This window comes from Leucopleurus acutus, assembly GCF_964270905.1.
Source record: "Leucopleurus acutus genome assembly, chromosome: 9".
Lineage (NCBI taxonomy): Eukaryota > Metazoa > Chordata > Mammalia > Artiodactyla > Delphinidae > Leucopleurus > Leucopleurus acutus.
The window spans coordinates 33473309-33495509 of NC_139144.1; the positions used below are offsets into that span (position 1 = coordinate 33473309).

Genomic DNA, 22201 nt, shown 5'->3' on the forward strand with positions numbered 1-22201 from the left:
AGTGAAGTATCTGTAGAGCACTAGATTTGAAGAAGGGCAAGAGAGTGTGGTCCAAGTACCATCATCTCCAATTGAATTCCTGCAGCTACTTCTCAAGTGGTTTCCCAGATTCCTCTCCAACCCCACTTCAAGCCACTGTCCTCAGAGCAAAACAAGTCATGATTTGAATAGTCACAATTTAAATTTCTCCAAAGGAGATATGCAAATTGTCAATAAGCACATGAAAAGATGCTCAAATCACTAATCCTTAGGGAAATGCAAATTAAAACCACAATGAAATACCACTTCACACCCATCAGGATGGCCATGAAGGGCATCAGAACATGCCAACCCAAAATATGCCACTTTGGTATAAGGATTATTTTGAGCTGAAGGCAACTGAGAAATAACAGATGCAGGAAGGCCTCCCTGTACTCCCCTTTTCTACCTAAAAGCAAGACATGAATTACCTATGAGAAAGGTGAGAACACTCTTATCACAGGAGACAAGGCACAGATGCTGAGATAAATCTGAACAAATACACCTTACTAAAAGAAACCTTATCTTCCATTAGTTTCCCCCATTTATTCACCTTCCCACAATTTACTACCTCCAGAAGCTCAGACTCCTTTTCCTTTGTCTTGTCACATTTCCACAATTTATGGCTCTTTGTTTAAATGGTATATAAGCTCTCAGCACTAACTACTTCTTTGGTGCTTTCATTTCATTTCTGTGATGCCCACCATTTGCACATGAAAAAAACCTTTTTCTCCAGTTGATCGATCTTTTGTCAGTTTAGTTTGCAGAGCCCTGGGCACTGAACCTAAGAAGGTAGATGAAAAGGTTTTTTTCCTTCCCCTACAGCAATTATTAAAAAAAACAAAATCAGAGAAATTCCCGAGGCTTCTGGGAAGACGGCGGAGGAGTAGGACGCGGAGATCGCCTTCCTCCCCACAGATACGCCAGAAATACATCTACACGTGGAGCAACTCCTGCAGAGCACCTACTGAATGCTGGCAGAAGATCTCAGACCTCCCTAAAGGCAAGAAACACGCCACGTACCTGGGTAGGGCAAAAGAAAAAAGAATAAACAGAGACAAAAGGACAGGGACAGGACCTGCACCAGTGGGAGGGAGCTGTGAAGGAGGAAAGGTTTCCACACACTAGGAAGCCCCTTCACGGGCAGAGACTGTGGGTGGCGGAGGGGGAAGCTTCAGAGCCGCGGAGGAGAGCGCAGCCACAGGGGTTGCGGAGGGCAAAGCAGAGAGATTCCCGCACAGAGGATTGGTGCCAACCAGCACTCACCAGCCCAAGAGGCTTGTCTGCTCACCCGCCGGGGCGGGTGGGGCTGGGAGCTGAGGCTCGGGCTTTGGTCGGATCCCAGGGAGAGGACTGGGGTTGGCGGCGTGAACACAGCCTGCAGGGGATTAGTGCGCCACGGCTGGCCAGGAGGGAGTCCGGGGAAAAGTCTGGACCTGCCGAAGATGCAAGAGACTTTTTCTTCCCTCTGTTTCCTGGTGTGCGAGGAGAGGGGATTAAGAACGCTGCTTAAAGGAGCTCCAAGAAACGGGCGCGAGCCACAGCTAACAGCGCAGACCCCAGAGACGGGCATGAGATGCTAAGGCCGCTGCTGCCGCCACCAAGAAGCCTGAGTGTGAGCACAGGTCACTATCCACACGCCCCATCCGGGGAGTCTGTGCAGCCTGCCACTCCCAGGGTCCCGTGATCCAGGGACAACTTCCCCGGGAGAACACACGGCGCGCCTCAGGCTGGTGCAACGTCACGCCGGCCTCTGCCGCCACAGGACCGCCCCGCACTCCGTACCCCTCCCTTCTCCCGGCCTGAGTGAGCCAGAGCCCCTGAATCAGCGGCTCCTTTAACCCCGTCCTATCTGAGCAAAACACAGACGCCCTCCGGCGACCTACACGCAGAGGCGGGGCCAAATCCAAAGCTGAGCCCCTGGAGCTGTGAGAACAAAGAAGAGAAAGGGAAATCTCTCCCAGCAGCCTCAGAAGCAGCGGATTAAAGCTCCACAATCAACTTGATGTACCTGCATCTGTGGAATACCTGAATAGACAACAAATCATCCCAAATTGAGGAGGTGGACTTTGAGAGCAAGATTTATGATTTTTTCCCCTTTTCCTCTTTTTGTGAGTGTGTATGTGTATGCTTCTGTGTGAGATTTTGTCTGTATAGCTTTGCTTCCACCATTTGTCCAAGGGTTCTATCCGTCCGTTTTTTTCTTAATTTTTTCCTTAATAATTACTTTTTATTTTAATAACTTTATTTTATTTTACTTTATCTTCATTCTTTCTTTCCTTCCTTCCCTCCTTTAGACAACGAATCATCCCAACTTGAGGAGGTGAACTTTGACAGCAAGATTTATGATTTTTTCCCCTTCTCCTCTTTTTGTGAGTGTGTATGTGTATGCTTCTGTGTGAGACTTTGTCTGTATAGCTTTGCCTCCACCATTTGTCCTAGGGTTCTATCCGTCCGTTTTTTTTTCTCTTAATAATTATTTTTCTATTTTAATAACTTTATTATATTTTATCTTATTTTATTTTACCTTATCTTTTTTTCTTTCCTTCCCTCGTTCCTTCCTTCCTCCCTCCCTCCGTCCTTTCTTTCTTTCTTTCTTTCTTTCTTTCTACTTCTACTAATTCTTTCTTTCTACTTTTTCTCCCTTTTATTCTGAGCCGTGTGGATGAAAGGCTCTTGGTGCTGCTGCCAGCAGTCAGTGCTGTGCCTCTGAGGTGGGAGAGCCAACTTCAGGACACTGGTCCACAAGAGACCTCCCAGCTTCACATAATATCAAATGGCGAAAATCTCCCAGAGATCTCTATCTCAACACCAGCACCCAGCTTCACTCAACGACCAGCAAACTACAGTGCTGGACATCCTATGCCAAACAAGTAGCAAGACAGGAATATAACCCCACCCATTAGCAGAGAGGCTGCCTAAAATCATAATAAGTCCATAGACACCCCAAAACACACCACCAGACGTGGACATGCCCACCAGAAAGACAAGATCCAGCCTCATCCACCTGAACACAGGGCACTAGTCCCCTCCACCAGGAAGCCTACAGAACCCACTGAACCAAACTCAGCCACTGGGTACAGACACCAAAAACAACGGGAACTATGAACCTGCAGCCTGCAAAAAGGAGACCCAAAACACAGTAAGATAAGCAGAATGAGAAGACAGAAAAACACACAGCAGATGAAGGAGCAAGATAAAAACCCACCAGACCTAACAAATGAAGAGGAAATAGGCAGTCTACCTGAAAAAGAGTTCAGAATAATGATAGTAAAGATGATCCAAAATCTTGGAAATAGAATAGACAAAATGCAAGAAACATTTAACAAGGACCTAGAAGAACTAAAGATGAAACAAACAATGATGAACAACACAATAAATGAAATGAAAAATACTCTAGATGGGATCAATAGCAAAATAACTGAGGCAGAAGAACGGATAAGTGACCTGGAAGATAAAATAGTGGAAATAACTACTGCAGAGCAGAATAAAGAAAAAAGAATGAAAAGAACTAAGGATAGTCTCAGAGACCTCTGGGACAACATTAAACGCACCAACATTCAAATTATAGGGGTTGCAGAAGAAGAAGAGAAAAAGAAAGGGACTGAGAAAATATTTGAAGAGATTATAGTTGAAAACTTCCCTAATATGGGAAAGGAAATAATCAAGTCCAGGAAGCACAGAGAGTCCCATACAGGATAAATCCAAGGAGAAATACGCCAAGACACATATTAATCAAACTGTCAAAAATTAAATACAAAGAAAACATATTAAAAGCAGCAAGGGAAAAACAACAAATAACACACAAGGGAACCCCCATAAGGTTAACAGCTGATCTTTCAGCAGAAACTCTACAAGCCAGAAAGGACTGGCAGGACATATTTAAAGTGATGAAGGAGAAAAACCTGCAACCAAGATTACTCTACCCAGCAAGGATCTCATGCAGATTTGATGGAGAAATTAAAACCTTTACAGACAAGCAAAAGCTGAGAGTTCAGCACCACCAAACCAGCTCTACAACAACTGCTAAAGGAACTTTTTAGGCAAGAAACACAAGAGAAGGAAAAGACCTACAATAACGAACCCAAAACAATTAAGAAAATGTGAATAGGAACATACATACTGATAATTACCTTAAATGTAAATGGACTAAATGCTCCCACCAAAAGACACAGATTGGCTGAATGGATACAAAAACAAGACCCATATATTTGCTGTCTACAAGACACCCACTTCAGACCTAGAGACACATACAGACTGAAAGTAAGGGGATGGAAAAAGATATTTCATGCAAATGGAAACCAAAGGAAAGCTGGAGTAGCAATTCTCATATCAGACAAAACAGACTTTAAAATAAAGACTATTAGAAGAGACAAAGGAGGACACTACATAATGATCAAGGGATCGATCCAAGAAGAAGATATAACAATTGTAAATATTTATGCACCCAACATAGGAGCACCTCAATACATAAGGCAAATACTAACACCCATAAAAGGGGAAATCAACAGTAACACATTCATAGTAGAGGACTTTAACAACCCACTTTCACCAATGGACAGATCATCCAAAATGAAAATAAATAAGGAAACACAAGCTTTAAATGATACATTAAACAAGATGGACTTAATTGATATTTATAGGACATTCCATCCAAAAACAACAGAATACACATTTTTCTCAAGTGCTCATGGAACATTCTTCAGAATAGATCATATCTTGGGTCACAAATCAAGCCGTGTTAAATTTAAGAAAATTGAAATTGTATCAAGTATCTTTTCCAACCACAATGCTATCAGACTAGATATCAATTACAGGAAACGATCTGTAAAAAATACAAACACATGGAGACTAAACAATACACTACTTAATAACGAAGTGATCACTGAAGAAATCAAAGAGGAAATTAAAAACTACCTAGAAAAAAATGACAATGGAGATATGATGACCCAAAACCTATGGGATGCAGCAAAAGCAGTTCCAAGAGGGAAGTTTATAGCAATCCAATCCTACCTTAAGAAACAGGAAACATCTCGAATAAACAACCTAACCTTGCACCTAAAGCAATTAGAGAAAGAAGAACACAAAAAACCCCAAAGTTAGCAAAAGGAAAGAAATCATAAAAATCAGATCAGAAATAAATGAAAAAGAAATGAAGGAAATGATAGCAAAGATCAATAAAACTAAAAGCTGGTTCTTTGAGAAGATAAACAAAATTGATAAACCATTAGCCAGACTCATCAAGAAAAAAGGGAGAAGACTGAAATCAATAGAATTAGAAATGAAAAAGGAGAAGTAACAACTGACACTGCAGAAATACAAAAGATCATGAGAGATTACTACAAGCAACTCTATGCCAATAAAATGGACAACCTGGAAGAAATGGACAAATTCTTAGAAAGGCACAACCTGCCAAGACTGAATCAGGAAGAAATAGAAAATATGAACAGACCAATCACAAGCACTGAAATTGAAACTGTGATTAAAAATCTTCAAACAAGCAAAAGCCCAGGACCAGATGGCTTCACAGGCGAATTCTATCAAACATTTAGAGAAGAGCTATCACCTATCCTTCTCAAACTCTTCCAAAATATAGCAGAGGGAAGAACACTCCCCAACTCATTCTACAAGGCCACCATCACCCTGATACCAAAACCAGACAAGGATGTCACAAAGAAAGAAAACTACAGGCCAATATCACTGATGAACATAGATGCAAAAATCCTCAACAAAATACTAGCAAACAGAATCCAACAGCACATTAAACGGATCATACACCATGATCAAGTGGGGTTTATTCCAGGAATGAAAGGATTCTTCAATATACGCAAATCAATCAACGTGATACACCATATTAACAAACTGAAGGAGAAAAACCATATGATCATCTCAATAGATGCAGAGAAAGCTTTTGACAAAATTCAACACCCATTTATGATAAAAACCCTGCAGAAAGCAGGCATAGAGGGAACTTTCCTCAACATAATAAAGGCCATATATGACAAACCCACAGCCAACATCGTCCTCAATGGTGAAAAACTGAAAGCATTTCCACTAAGATCAGGAACAAGACAAGGTTGCCCACTCTCACCACTCTTATTCAACATAGTTTTGGAAGTTTTAGCCACAGCAATCAGAGAAGAAAAGGAAATAAAAGGAATCCAAATCGGAAAAGAAGAAGTAAAGCTGTCACTCTTTGCAGATGACATGATACTATACATAGAGAATCCTAAAGATGCTACCAGAAAACTACTAGAGCTAATCAATGAATTTGGTAAAGTAGCAGAATACAAAATTAATGCACAGAAATCTCTGGCATTCCTATACACTAATGATGAAAAATCTGAAAGTGAAATCAAGAAAACACTCCCATTTACCATTGCAACAAAAAGAATAAAATATCTAGGAATCAACCCACCTAAGGAGACAAAAGACCTGTATGCAGAAAATTATAAGACACTGATGAAAGAAATTAAAGATGATACAAATAGATGGAGAGATATACCATGTTCTTGGATTGGAAGAATCAACATTGTGAAAATGACTCTACTACCCAAAGCAATCTACAGATTCAATGCAATCCCTATCAAACTACCACTGGCATTTTTCACAGAACTAGAACAAAAAATTTCACAATTTGTATGGAAACACAAAAGACCCCAAATAGCCAAAGAAATCTTGAGAATGAAAAATCGACCTGAAGGAATCAGGCTCCCTGACTTCAGACTATACTACAAAGCTACAGTAATCAAGACAGTATGGTACTGGCACAAAAACAGAAAGATAGATCAATGGAACAGGATAGAAAGCCCAGAGATAAACCCACGCACATATGGTCACCTTATCTTTGATAAAGAAGGCAGGAATGTACAGTGGAGAAAGGACAGCCTCTTCAATAAGTGGTGCTGGGAAAACTGGACAGCTACATGTAAAAGTATGAGATTAGATCACTCCCTAACATCACACACAAAAATAAGCTCAAAATGGATTAAAGACCTAAATTTAAGGCCAGAAACTATCAAACTCTTAGAGGAAAACATAGGCAGGACACTCTATGACATAAATCACAGCAAGATCCTTTCTGACCCACCTCCTAGAGAAATGGAAATAAAAACAAAAATAAACAAATCGGACCTAATGAAACTTAAAAGCTTTTGCACAGCAAAGGAAACCATAAACAAGACAAAAAGACAACCCTCAGAATGGGAGAAAATATTTGCAAATGAAGCAACTGACAAAGGATTAATCTCCAAAATTTATAAGCAGCTCATGCAGCTCAATAACAAAAAAACAAACAACCCAATCCAAAAATGGGCAGAAGACCTAAATAGACATTTCTCCAAAAAAGATATACAGACTGCCAACAAACACATGAAAGAATGCTCAACAGCACTAATCATTAGAGAAATGCAAATCAAAACTACAATGAAGTATCATCTCACACCGGTCAGAATGGCCATCATCAAAAAATCTAGAAACAATAAATTCTGGAGAGGGTGTGGAGAAAAGGGAACCCTCTTACACTGTTGGTGGGAATGTAAATTGATACAGCCACTGTGGAGAACAGTATGGAGGTTCCTTAAAAAACTACAAATAGAACTACCATATGACCCAGCAATCCCACTACTGGGCATATACCCTGAGAAAACCGTAATTGAAAAAGAGTCATGTACCAAAATGTTCATTGCAGCTCTATTTACAATAGCCCGGAGATGGAAACAACCTAAGTGTCCATCATCGGATGAATGGATAAAGAAGATGTGGCACATATATACAATAGACTATTACTCAGCCATAAAAAGAAACGAAATTGAGCTATTTGTAGTGAGGTGGATAGACCTAGAGTCTGTCATACACAGTGAAGTAAATCAGATAGAGAGAGACAAATACCGTATGCTAACACATATATATGGAATTTAAGAAAAAAAAAACTGTCATGAAGAACCTAGGGGTAAGACAGGAATAAAGACTGTGTCCTACTAGACCTACTAGAGAATGGACTTGAGGATATGTGGAGGAGGAAGGGTAAGGTGTGACAAAGGGAGAGAGAGGCATGGACATATATACACTACCAAACGTAAGGTAGATAGCTAGTGGGAAGCAGCCGCATAGCACAGGGAGATCAGCTCGGTGCTTTGTGACCGCCTGGAGGGGTGGGATAGGGAGGGTGGGAGGGAGGGAGACACAAGAGGGAAGAGGTATGGGAATATATGTATATGTATAACTGATTCACTTTGTTATAAAGCAGAAACTAACACACCATTGTAAAGCAATTATACTCCAATAAAGATGTAAAAAAAAATAATAAAATTAAATTAAATTTAAAAAAATCAAAAACAACTCTTAGTACAGTTGTGGAGAAATTGAAACTCTTACACATTGCTTTTGGGAATACAAAATGGTGCAGATGCTGTGGAGAACAGTATAGCCGTTCTTAAAAAAATTAAACACAGAATTACCATTTGACCCAGCTATTCCACTTCTGGGTATAACTACAGAAGAACTCAAAGTGTTATGGAACCCAAGTTCATGTATCCAATGCACAGCAAGGACAAACAAACCGAAATGTGGGAGTTTGGAGCAGAGAAACGTTTATCATAGGGCCAAGCAAGGAGAATGGGTGGCTAGTGCTCAAAAACCCTGAACTCCCCGATGATTTTCAGGAAGAAGTTTTTATAGACAAAATTTGGGGTGAGGGCTACAGAGTGTGTGACTTTCTTCTGATCAGTTGGTGATGAGGTTAACAGGGTGGTGTTCCAGGAATCTTGCGCTCAACCTGAAGTTAACCGTCTGCCACCTGGGTGGGGACCTTAGTTCCTGCAGAAAAGTTCAAAGATATTATGTATATTCCTTAATGAGGAACCAGGATACTGCTTTAATCGCTGCAGTACCATTTCTTGATTGTTTCTCCTTTGTCTCTGCATACTCTTACTTCCCTGATCACCGTTTGAATCTGCCCTTCAAAATTCAAGGAAGTCTAAGAGGCTGAAGTCTTTACCCCGCAAGTAAGAAAAGGGGGACATGGAAGGGCTTTTGTACCCAGGTGGGCCCCAGAGGGTCCTGCTCAGTTTCAAAAGCAGGGACTCAAAGAGGAACTTGTACACCCATGTTCACTGCAACAATGCAGGGTGGAAACAACAGATTAACGGATAAACAAAATGAAATACTATTCAGCTTTAAAAGATAATAAAATTCTGATACAAGCTACAACATGGATGAAACTTAAAGATATTATATTGAGGGCTTCCCTGGTGGCGCAGTGGTTGAGAGTCCACCTGCCGATGCAGGGGACATGGGTTCGTGCCCCGGTCCGGGAGGACCCCACATGCCACGGAGTGGCTGGGCCCATGAGCAATGGCCGCTGAGCCTGTGCGTCCGGAGCCTGTGTGTCCGGAGCCTGTGCTCCGCAATGGGAGAGGCCACAACAGTGATAGGCCCGCATACCGCAAAAAAAAAAAATATATATATATATATTATATTGATACTAAGTTAAAGAAGCTAGACACAAAAAGACAAATATTATATGATGCCACTTACATAGGTACCCTGAAGAGTTAGATACAGAGATAGAAAGTAGAAAGGTAGATACCAGTGGCTAGGGGGATGAGAGAATGGAGAGTTATGGTTTAAAGTTTAGAGTACAGGGACTTCCCTGGCAGTCCAGTGGTTATGACTCCGTACTTCCACTGCAGGGGGCCAGGCTGGATCCCTGGTCAGGGAACTAAGATCCCACATGACGTGTGGCACAGCACAAAAAAAACCCAAGAAAACTGGGTTTCCCTGGTGGCGCAGTGGTTGAGAATCTGCCTGCCAATGCAGGGGACACAGGTTCGAGCCCTGGTCTGGCAAGATCCCACATGCCACAGAGCAACTAGGCCCGTGAGGCACAACTACTGAACCTGTGCATCTGGAGCCTTTGCTCCGCAATGAGAGGCCGCGATAGTGAGAGGCCCGCGCACCGCAATGAAGAGTGGCCCCTGCTTCCGCAACTAGAGAAAGCCCTCACACAGAAATGAAGACCCAACACAGCCAAAAATAAATAAATTAATTAATTTTAAAAAACACAAAAAACAAGAAAACAAAAATAAAGTTTAGAGTACAGAGCTTTACTTTGGGATGAAGAAAAGGTTCTGGAGATGTACAGCAGTGATGGTGAGGTAGGAGGTAGATGGGCTCCTGGGCTGAGCCACTGGAGTTTGTCAAGGGGAGTAAATTGTAGTTTGTTTTCCCTGACACTTCAAGGTAAAATTAATGGCAGAAGCTGAGCTCTGCTGGGGTAAAGAGATAAGATGACCACATCTATCACTACTGAGGTCAAGGAGACCTCCCTGCTGCACGTGCACAGGAAGGATCCTCAGGGGTCAAAAGGGAGGGGGCACTACCCCCATAATATGTGTTGTCAAATTTTCCCAGAGGCCTCCACACTGGAACCTATCTTGGCTAAAAGATGCACACACATATTGGATAGGGCCCTGGGACAGGTCAGATGTGGGAAAATAGCCAAGATAATTGGCCAGAGGACAACAAAAACCCTGAAGAACTGCCCCATGTAAGGAATTTAAATCATCTTTCTGGTGCACTCCTCATTAGGAAGGATAGCCACACTCTTCTCTGGGTGTGTATTTCTACTTTGCTCCTGCTCTAAATAAGCTGCTTCTTTGTTCTCTTTGCACATACAGTGCCTCCAATAAACTCTGTGCCTGCTTTACAATGTCTCTCTGTGGAATTCTTTCTTCAAAGAGGACAAGGACCAAGGTCCTCTCATCTGCCGACATCAATGGTTGCACAAGAACGTGAAAGTACTTAATGCTACTGAACTGCACACTTAAAAATGGTTAAAATGGTACATTTTATATTATATATTTTACCATACACAACCCTTCAACGCACTATGGAGAACAGTACGGAGGTTCCTTAAAAAACTAAAAATAGAACTACCATATGATCCAGCAATCCCACTCTTGGGCATATATCCAGAGAAAACCATAATTCAAAAAGATACATGCACCCCAATGTTCACTGCAGCACTATTTACAATAGCCAGGACATGGAAGCAACCTAAATGTCCATCAAGATGTAGTACATATATACAGTGGAATATTACTCAGCCACACAAAAAAAGAATGAAATAACGCCATCTGCAGCGACACAAATGGACCTAGAGATTGTCATACTGAGTGAAGTCAGTCAGACCGAGAAAGATAAATATCGTGTGGTATTGCTTATATGTGGAAACCAAAAAAATGGTACAAGTGAATTTATTTACAAAACAGAAATAGAGTCACAGATGTAGGAAACAAACTTACCGTTACCAAGGGGGAAAGGAGGGGAGGGATAAATTGGGAGACTGGGATTGACATATACACACTACTATGTATAAAATAGGTAACTAATAAGAACCTACTATATAGCACAGGGAACTCTACTCAATACTCTGTAATGATCTACATGGGAAAAGAATCTAAAAAAGAGTGGATATATGTATAACTGATTCACTTTGCTGTACAGCAGAAACTAACACAACATTGTAAATCAACCACACTCCAATAAAAATTAATTAAAATAAAAAACTCTTCAAGAGTTTCCCACTGTACTTAGAATAAAATTAAAACTATTTACTGAAACCAAGCAGGACCCTGTGGGGTCCTCCTGGGTACAAATGTCTTTCCATGCCCCCCCCCATTTCTTATTTGTAGGGAAAAGGCTGCAGCCTCCTAGGCCTCCCCTGCGTTCCAAACGAGAGATTCAAACAGATACTCACAAAAGGCAGGAAATGCAGAAACAAAGGAGGAGCAGTCAAGATACAATAGTGACGGGCTTCCCTGGTGGTACAGTAGTTAAGAATCCCCCTGCCAATGCAGGGGGCACAGGTTCGAGCCCCAGTCTGGGAAAATCCCACGTGCCACAAAGCAGCTAAGCCCATGCGCCACAACTATTGAGCCTTCACTCTAGAGCCCGCGAGTCACAACTACAGATCCCGCATGCCACAACTACTGAATCCCATGTGTATAGAGCCAGTGCTCCGCAACAAGAAGCCACCGCAATGAGAAGCCCATGCACTGCGACAAAGAGTAGCCCCTGCTTGCCGCAATTAGAGAAAGCCACACACAGCAACGAAGAACCAAAGCAGCCAAAAATAAATAAATTTTTTTTAAAAAGATGCAACAGGAATAAGCACAAGATTCCAGAGTTCAGGGTTTTTGAGCAGGAGCTGCCCATTCTCCTTGCACGGTCCTTGCAATAAACCTTTCCTAGCTCTGAATTCACATTGGTTAGTTTGGCCTCACTGTTCATCCGGCATACAAACTTGTGTTCAGCAATATGACCACAATCCCGAAGGTTCCGCATAGCTGACTTCTACCCTTATCTCTGTCTGTCCTAATCTCACACCACTTTCCCCCTTGCTCACTATGCTACAGCCCAGCTAGGCGAAACACACCAAATTCTTTCTGAACTCAGGGTCTATACAACTGCTATTGCCCTGCTTGAAATGCTCTCCCCATGGCTTATTCCTTTTCATCCTTTAGTATTTAGCTAAAATGTCACCTCTTCAAAAAGTAGCACTCCCACTGCTACCCCACCTCCAGCCTCAAAGAACTCTCTATCAATCTCCATATAAAATTATGTACAGTACAATCCTCCCTCAGTATCTGCAGGGGACTGGTTCCAAGACCCCCAACAGATACCAAAATCCACAGATGCTCAAGTCCCTCATATAAAGTGGCATAGTATTATTTGCATATAACATATGCACATCCTCCTATATACTTTAAATCATTTCTAGATTACTAATAACACCTAATACAATGTAAATGTTATATAAATAGCAGCAAATTCAAGTTTTGCTTTTTGGAACTTTCTTGCATTTTTTTTCCAATATTTTCAATCCACGGTTGAATCCACAGATGCAGAACCCGCAGATACAAAGGGGTGACTATATTCTATCTTTAAAACCTTAACCAAGTTATTTTATCTCCCTATACCCTAATGTCCTCACTTATATCATGGAGACAACAGTACCTATGTAATACTGGTGAGGATAAATGACACCTCAAACTACTGTCAATAAATGTTAACATTTATTATTAGTATCAGGTACTTACACAGCAATTCCAGTAATTCTTAAGAATCTTAGTAACCTGAGTTAATACAGGGGATGTTTTACTAGACCCAAATAAAACTCCTGATTAGCTCTCATGTCCCTCCCAGAAACCAGTCCCCAAAGACAAAATTTATTTCCCACTAATCACAGAAATATCTCCCCCAATCAAGCCGTCTCTGTCTCATTTAGTAACAATAATAATGTTACTCAAAAACTGGGTTCGCCTTTTGATGGGTGTTGAGCCAAAAGGCACAACCAGGCCAAAGAGTAGAAGGAAGGATTTATGATTATTTGCAGCAAGTAAGGAGGGATCTTTCCCAAAGCAGTGTCTCTCGGAACAGTAAAATTGGGGAAGTTTTTTTATTTATTTATTTATTTTTTTTTTTTTTTTCGGTACGTGGGCCTCTGTTATGGCCTCTCCCGTTGCGGAGCACAGACTCCGGACGCGCAGGCTCAGCGGCCATGGCTCACGGGCCCAGCCGCTCCGCGGCATGTGGGATCTTCCCGGACCGGGGCACGAACCCGTGTCCCTTGCATCGGCAGGCGGACTCTCAACCACTGTGCCACCAGGGAAGCCCGGGAAGTTTTAAGCTAAGGGTATATGCATATTCAGGAAGGGGCTTGGGCAGCCATTTTATTTGATTGAAGTTAGAAGGATCAGAAAAGGTCAAAGTCATCCCTTAGGTTCCAGCTGATCTGGTAGTTGAGCACTTCAGGCTAATCTTCACCACTGAAACAAAACTTGGAGCCTTTACAACTGATATCATTATCTTTGCTTGAATGTTTCTGCATTCTTCTGTGCCCTTAAGATCATTAATTACTGAGATCTGTTCAAGGGCAAGCATTATGGCTAGGCTTAGATCACAAAATGTCTTAGGCCAAAAATGGCTTCTGTCATGTCAAGAAAGCCATGCCTGGTTCTCTTCCTCCAGGGACCCCCTACCCTATCTACTTACAATAATACCTACGGTTATATAACATTTTTATTTACCAGACATGCTTCCTTACAGCCTCTCATTCAGTCAGTAGCAGTCAGGCTGCAGTCTTGAAAAAAATTTCTTCGCAGAATTTTTGTACAACATGAAATACCGCATTGGTAGTAGTCACTGAAGAATTACCCAGTCCTAAAAGATGACATAATACCATGCTGTTGATGAGAACAGTTCCTCTTCCATATAGCCTAAAATGAGACTAGAGTATCTGCTTAAATGCTACCTGCGCCAGAAGGATTTCAAAACCTCATAACCTTACTCTAGCCCACTTTGGCCTTCTCTCACATCTCACAGCACATTACTTTATACCAACTGATTTTACACATCATATCACTCTATCATGTGTGTAAGCCTTGTCCCTTTAAGTCCCAGGTCCTTTAAGGGCAAGAGTAACATGCCCTACACTGCAGCCACAACTCCCATACAGCCTGGAGAAGAATCAGCAGAGATGCCTTATATTTAAGCACACCCCTGAGCCTAACCCCACCATCTCCCAAGCACCAATGTGACCTCCCTGCAATGTTTCTGGGGGGTGAGGGGCGGAGGAGATGGAAATTTCAAGATAAAATTACAGTTGGTGGGTTGCATATCATCCACAGACCGAACCAACGGCAGATAGAAAATATTTAAGAAAAAGCAATTCCAGAAAGTTCAAAAAGCAAAACTTGAATGTTTCATGCACCGGCAACTATTTACGTAGCATTTACATTGTATTAGGTATTATAAGTAATCTAGAGATGGTTTAAAGTACACAGGAGGACGTGTGTAGGTTATATGCAAATAATATGCCATTTTATATGAGGCACTTGAGCATCCCATAGATTTTGGTATCCATGGCTGTGGGGTGGTAAAGGTGGAGGCGGACCTGGAACCAATGCCCTACGGATACCGAGAGACAACTGTATCTTCAATTATCCATTTCTAGGCTGGAAGGACCTGAGAAGAAATCTAATTCAGTATTCTCACGTTTCAGATGAAAGAACTAAAGCCCAGAGATGTTAACTGTCCTGCCTAAAATGAGGCAATGAGTTAGTGGCAGAAAGTGCACTGGTCCTGAACACAGGTCCTGACTCAGTATTTAGGTTTTTCTCTATTCTATACTACCTCCTGTACCTCCATTAGAAGGACTGCGTTTGTCAGTACTGAATGAATTGTAATATTAAATGAACCTTGTTCTTTTTTGCTTTAAAGGAACGTAACAAGAAAACAGTAATGGCGGTTTAGGGCAATGATCCTAAAATTCTGAAGATGTGTAATTTGTTCTTTAAATTATCAAGTTCACATATTAAAGTTCAAATATGTTGATTCACATAAATCAAAGTATTACAAAGTTGCTACAAGAAGAATTTAAGAAATCTTCGATCTCTTTTTTTTTTAAACATAGGCATAAAACTACAATAGAAAAAATATGAAGTAAAACAAAGATAAATACAAGGTCTTCTGGATGTAGATATCTTCACCATGATCAATAAATACAATGACAAGAAAGAACACATTTCCAGAAAAAATAGGAACGGAGTGGGGGGTATGCAGAAAGACCCATATTCAAACACAACCTTTACTAGGTGCAGTTTCATTTAAAGCAAGAAAGAACTTGATTTATTCATTCATTTGCTCACTTATTCATTCACAATATTTATTAAAGCACCTACTATGTGCCAGAAACAGGAAATGTAAAAGATGAAACGAGACAGGATTCCTGCTATTCTGGAGACCACGCTTTAGTAGGCGCGGGATGGTTAACAAGCAAACACAGAAACAAGCCAATTGCAGCTTGTGATAAACTGCTATGGAAAAAATAAACAGGGTGATGTGAGAATGTGTGAGGAGTCTATATGAGCTATGAGGTCAAGGAAGGCCCTCTAAGGAGGTCTGATCTGAGAAAGAAGAGGAAGTACAAAGTCTGGTTCCAATTTCCTTCAAACTAAAACCATTAGAATTCCAACCAGAATCTTGGGTGGAGGAGTAAATTCCTCATTCCTAGTCTCCTCAGTACAAACACAGGAGAATGAGAGGGATCCCAATCCCCACATGGAATGGCCTGGTTTGGAGAAATCGTCCAAAGTGAACAAAAGGAAACTCACAAGCAAAGAAAGCTCTGTATTCCCCTTTCTTAAGAAAATGACAGTTCCACTGTTCAGTAACATATGAACAGTAATGACCTGACATGGTGGACTTTACACAGAAAAACATACTCTTTTTGGCGTTTTCTACTATGAAAAGGGCGGTGGTAAGATGAGGCAGGAATAAAGTCTATATAGCAATCCACTGGCATGTTACTTTTCAATTGTTATTAAGCATTTTAAATACAATTTTTCAAACTCTAAAATATTCCTTGTTAAAAAACACAAAAGTAGTAAAACAAAGAACATGGGGAAATTTTTTTCTTAATTTGTATATTTACTGTGTTACGGGTCTTAATGTATTCACTCCCATTTACAAGATTTACACATAAGCAAAGATCTGTTCAAAGCTCTACTATGCCACGTGCCAAACAGCAAACATGCAAGCAACTAGATGTCTGAGCAATTTTTCAGTGGTCTCTCCCTAGCCAAAGACCTAAAGACAAATACGTTAGTACAACATTATTACTAGGGAAAAGTAAAGATGGAGAATCAGTGAATATTTAAACTAGAACACCCTCATTTTAAAGACAAGGAAAGGGAAGCACAAGGAGGATAATGACTACCCAATGTCAAAAAACTGGGGGAAATTAGGCATCCAAACTCTCAGCCCAGGACTCCAGTGTTTTTTCAAAAGCAAGGAACAAGAATCTACTTTTCAACTGGCACTTTTTAAACAATAAGATGAAACAGAAACCATCAGAGTAGGTTGTACACAATACAGATTTTGTTTTGTGAACCTTTTTTCATTTTTTTATATATATTTTTTTCATACATAGATATGCACACACAGTTACATATCTATGGAGTCTTGAGGTAAGAAGATCTCTTGCTACGGGTTGCAGTCAAAAATATTAAAAACACTACATTTCACACGGCCTATCTTGAAATAATTCCTTGTATTGATATTTTTATGCAAACGTTGCAATAGCAAGGCTGAAAAAATTAATAGATGGCCAATCCTACCTTGGAAATCTTTCCTTCAAATCCCATTTTTGCATTCATTCAGTGCTCTACTTTTTGTGCCGCTGACTATAGCTAAAGTAACTATCGACAGCGATAGCAGCAACTAGCAAGCACAGAAGCTCTCATTCAGCCAAAGGTGCTAGAAGAATCACTGTCTACTGGTCTCCTAAGGAATTTATAGCTGGAAAAGCAGATATTTATTACAAAAAGACACAATATGTTCACTAGAGCGCAGAGGTTCAGAGAGTTCTCTCCAAAAAAGAAATAAGTACACCACAGACTTGCCTTTGAATGTAATTTCAGAGGAAAGGCTCATTCCTAAAATATTTTCTATTTTCTCTCCATAATATTGCCTAAGGCTAATATCTAGGGGAAAAAATTTAACATAGGACACAGCATCCACTCTTAAATAGGTCTAAGATTTAAAATGTGAACTGCCTTGGGAGAAGCTACACTAAAATTCCACCTAAGGGGCTTCCCTGGTGGCACAGTGGTTGAGAGTCCGCCTGCCGATGCAGGGGACGCGGGTTCGTGCCCCGGTCCGGGAAGATCCCACATGCCGCAGAGCGGCTGGGCCCATGAGCCATGGCCGCTGAGCCTGCGCGTCTGGAGCCTATGCTCCGCAACGGGAGAGGCCACAACAGTGAGAGGCCTGCGTACTGCAAAAAAAAAAAAAAAAAAAAAAAAAATTCCAGCTAAGATACAGAAATATCACATCTCAACATATAAGATCAGTTTTCGATGGCATATTGGGGAAAGGCAAGAGAAGACAACAACATTGAAGAGTATAAAGACAGATAAAAGAAAATGGGTAAAATAAGTCAGGGTTAAGAAGAGAATGTTAGAGCAAAAGGTAAACTACCCAATCACTATGTCACAGTAAAAGTTTACTCCAAAATATATTACGCACTACTAGATATTTCTGTCTCGGAACCTGACCTCCCCACTGCCTCAGCCAATCATGTTTTGTGCCGCATGACCCCATGTCCCCTTTCACAGCTAACTAGACTAGCACTGGGCACCTCTGCCTGAGGCCTCCAACAAAAATTGGCCCCTAAAAAAACCAATATGTTGGTGGTAGGAGCAAAAAGTAAAAGAAATCACAGAAACAAACAATGAAGTTGAATTAGGGATTGACAAACTCAAGTTATATAAAAGCAGGCATAATAAGGAGGCTATGAGTAAAAAAAAAAGATACGTAGTAGGGAGAAAGACAACTAAGCATGTCAAAAATGCAGAGAAAACATGTGCAGCTCATGAAAGAGGGATGAAGTGGTCAGGAGAGATTCCTGTTTATGGCAGCTTTCTAGTTCCGTCGTGTATATCCCCTTCCTCAAGGTGAGTGGAAAATAAAAAAACCTAAGACACAAATAAATGACTAAAAGGGTTTACATCATTTTTTTTTCCACATTAAAAAAACTTATCATTGCAAAGTCTGAGTTAGAAGAGTCCTTGGAATCAGATCAATTAACTATTTGAGAGAGAAGGAAATTGAGGACCGCAAAGGAAACTAAGGTTGTATAAATAGTGACAGAGGTAGGACAAGAACCAAGGCCTCCTATTTCTACAGCCATTACTCTCTGTCCTAAACAGCACTAAATATCACCAACAGAAAAATTTTTACTCAAAACGAGTATTTCTGCCACACATTTTTAAATGAATCAGAAATCTTTATGCGCATTATGCCATCTCCCACAGTTTAAATTTTTCACTTATTTACTCTCTGGTTCTCTGGTATTCTTATGAAATACATTCATTAGATTTCTCCTTTTCTTTGTAAAGGTATTTTTTTAATGCATGCGTCACTCAAGACATTACACAAAATTCATCATGCTCCACTGGCTTTTCCTCACCATACCTTTACATAGCATTACTCAGAACATGTTATTTCACAGACTGCACAACAGTGCTTGAACTCAGAGTAGTACAGAACAGACATTTTAACTGAAAACAATTTCAACTAAGGACCATAATGATTTCCCTGGAGAAAAACTCAACACCTGTGTCACTAAAGTTCAGAGAAAACACTGCAAGAACAATCGAAACTGAAGAAGAACTAATGTGAAATGTTTCAAGTCATTCCTTATAAAATGTATTGCAATCATTCAATTTATCCTGAGACCAAAAACTACAACTTGGAAACACAAATCCCAAAGATGGGAAATTACTAAACAGTGGGAAAGTGTAGAGAGAGGAAGAAAAAAAGTTGGCATAGGGTAAAGATGGTGAAGCCCCACGTCAGGACTGCAGCACACCTAAATGCTTATTCTGCCAGAATAAACACTTAAGCTCCTCTAAGGATCCCCTACAGGACACAGCTGGGGGTGGGGTAAGTCCTTGAACCTAAAGCTGATCCACAGAAAAGCAAAGTCATCAATTTCCTAAGAACATTCTCAGCCATCTTAAAACAGCGGAAATTGAGAAACAGCATATTTTAAAGAATTCTTTGCTTAGGTTTAAGGTGAACAAGGTACATATAAAGTGAAGAACACACAACCTAGAGTGCTAACGATTAAACAAGGAAAAACACAAAACTCACCAATCTAGGGGCCACTTAAGTATAGCTAATGTATCATACTCAAGAGAATTTTTTCGTTAAGCGAAGAATTCATGGCGTTGTAAGCATATTACTTCTTATTCTAGCATCTTAAAGGTGTGTACTGTTACCACCATTTAGTGAGAAAATTCAGGCTTAGAGCCTTTAATTAACCAAGGTCATTAAAGCCAGGCAGTGCGTCGAGCGGGATGGGAACCCCGGCTGTCTTAAGGCTTGCGAGAGTATAAGCCGCAGTCGACACAGCTGTTTAAGTTCATCCTTACCAGTCACCCAGGAGCTGAGTTTTGAAGAGGAAATCTAAAAAGGGCATTTGACTTTCTCTTTCTCAAAGCAGAAGAGAACTGAGCTGTCAGAAACTGAAAGAGAAGTGAGGGCGGCTGGCTCGCGGGCTCTCCATACCCCCAGCTCAGGTCAGTCGCTCCCCAGCGCCAGCGGCCACGGGACCGAGCCCGCCCTGCTCGGATCACGCAGCCCGAGCCACGCTCGGTTCTCCGCCCGGGGCCAAGGGGGCGCGGCTGTCAGACCCGGAGGGGCAGGGACAAAGAGCCTCCCCGGCCGTGGCCGGGGGCTGCGGGCCAGTGGCCGAGCCGGGGCTCCGTGGACGCTCGGCGGCAGCGGCCCCGATGGGGCGGCGTGCGGACCGGTGCAGAGCGCGGCAGAGGAGGGGCGGCCGCCGGCCCGAGGGGCTCAGCCAGAGACTTGGACAGGGCGAGCGGAGACGCCTTCCTTCTCGCCCTCTCCCCATTACCTTGTTTGTGGGCTTCTCGTCACCGTCGCCGACGCCAACGGGCTTCCAAGCCGGGCCGGCGCAGCGAAAGCCGATTAGCGGGCGTCAACAGCTTCCTGCGCCTGCGAAACAGCCTCCAGGTCGGGATGGAGAAACGCCGGGGCTGGGAATGAAGGATAAGGTTGGTTCTCAGCTGGTGGAGATTTTACTCCTCTCGTCCCTCACACTCCGCTTCCGCTCCGCCTCCTGGCCCGGCCCTTCCCCCACTTCGGACACCAGCCGCCCGCGACGTGCGGCATTGTGGGGGATGTAGTCCCGGAAGGCGGAAGAGGCGGCACGTGTTTCTAACCCGTCGGCACCTACTCCGGGTCAGGACAACGCCGTTGCACAGCAACCAGAGGCGCCTGCAGGCTCCTTTTTCGGATGAGCTTAGCTTGAGGGAGGAGTTCTCTCTGCCTTAATTCGCTGCGGACGCTGAAAGGAGAGCGTAGGCGTCTCACTCATACCCTCCAGCTGGGAACTAACAGTTAACACGCTGTTGGCTTGAGGCAGAAGGGCTTAGTATGATTAAAAGTGTACTACTGACAAGAATGCCCGTTTTTGCCCCGAATGTCCGTAGCCAACGGAGTAAGGCAAAAATAACCGACTAAAGATTGAAAAGGAAGAAACAAAATTGTTTTTCACAGATAATATCAATATTATGTACGTGGCAAATCCAAAAGAATTTGCAGATAAATTGTTACAATTAATAAGTTTAACAAGGTTAATAGACACAAAAATAGTATTCTTAAAAAATACTTATTTCTATATTCCAGGAAAAAAAGAGAATTGAATTTTCTTTAAGTTAGAGAATTTGAAGCTTACAATACCCTCAAACCAATATCAGATATCTAGGAATAAATCAAAGAAGTGCAAGACCTATATGAAGGAAACATTTTAAAAACATTGAACAAGACCTAAACAAATAAGAGATAATAACACGTTCACAGATTGAAAGATTCCATACTGAAAGATGTCAAGCCTCCCCAAATTAATCTGTAGACCCAGTGCAGTTCCAGATAAATTTCAGTAGATTTCTGTGTGTGCGTGTGTGTGAGAAAGAGAGAGAAACTTAACGAGCTAATTTAAGTTTATGGAAGAGCAAAGACAAGTATACATGAGGAAGAGGAGGAAATAAAACAAGTATATATGAGGAAGAGGAGGAAGACTTGCGCAACCAGATATTAAGCTTTATTATAAAGCCATAGTCATTAAGGCAGTGTGGTATTGGATCAAGGATGCACCAATATACCAATAAAACAGAATGAAGAGCCCAGAGATGCGCCAAGGCTTCAGTAGCAACAGCCGCTCCCAACAATAGGTCTGAGTCTCGCCAGCCCCTCCCCCAGGAGACCGATGCAGTCGGCCAACCTCTGATATATTTAAAAAAAAAAAAAAGAATAAAGAGCCCAGAAAGTCTCATCTGTACATGAAAGTTTGATTTACGTTGTCATGATGGGGATGCAGAGCAATGCCTAAAGGATGGTTTTCAATAATTGGTGCTGGGACAAATAGATTTCCATTTGGAAGAAAAAAAATGAAATTGGGCTCTTTACATTACACACCAAAATCAATTCCAGGTGGATATTAGACATAAATTTGAAAGGCAAAACAATAAAGCTTTTAGAAGATGAAACAGGAGCAAATATCCATGACCTCAAGAGTAGGGGACAGACT

General features: G+C 41.6%; 1 protein-coding gene across 1 annotated transcript in view; it reads right to left on the bottom strand.

Moving 5' to 3' along the window:
- Positions 1–20711, bottom strand: part of CCDC126 (coiled-coil domain containing 126) — a 53878-nt gene extending 33167 nt beyond the window's left edge. Inside the window, exon 1 of the mRNA XM_082846385.1 lies at positions 20507–20711. The gene's annotated coding sequence lies outside the window, so the exon portion shown is untranslated. The remainder of the gene's footprint in view (positions 1–20506) is intronic.
- Between the last annotated feature and the right edge of the window lie 1490 nt (positions 20712–22201).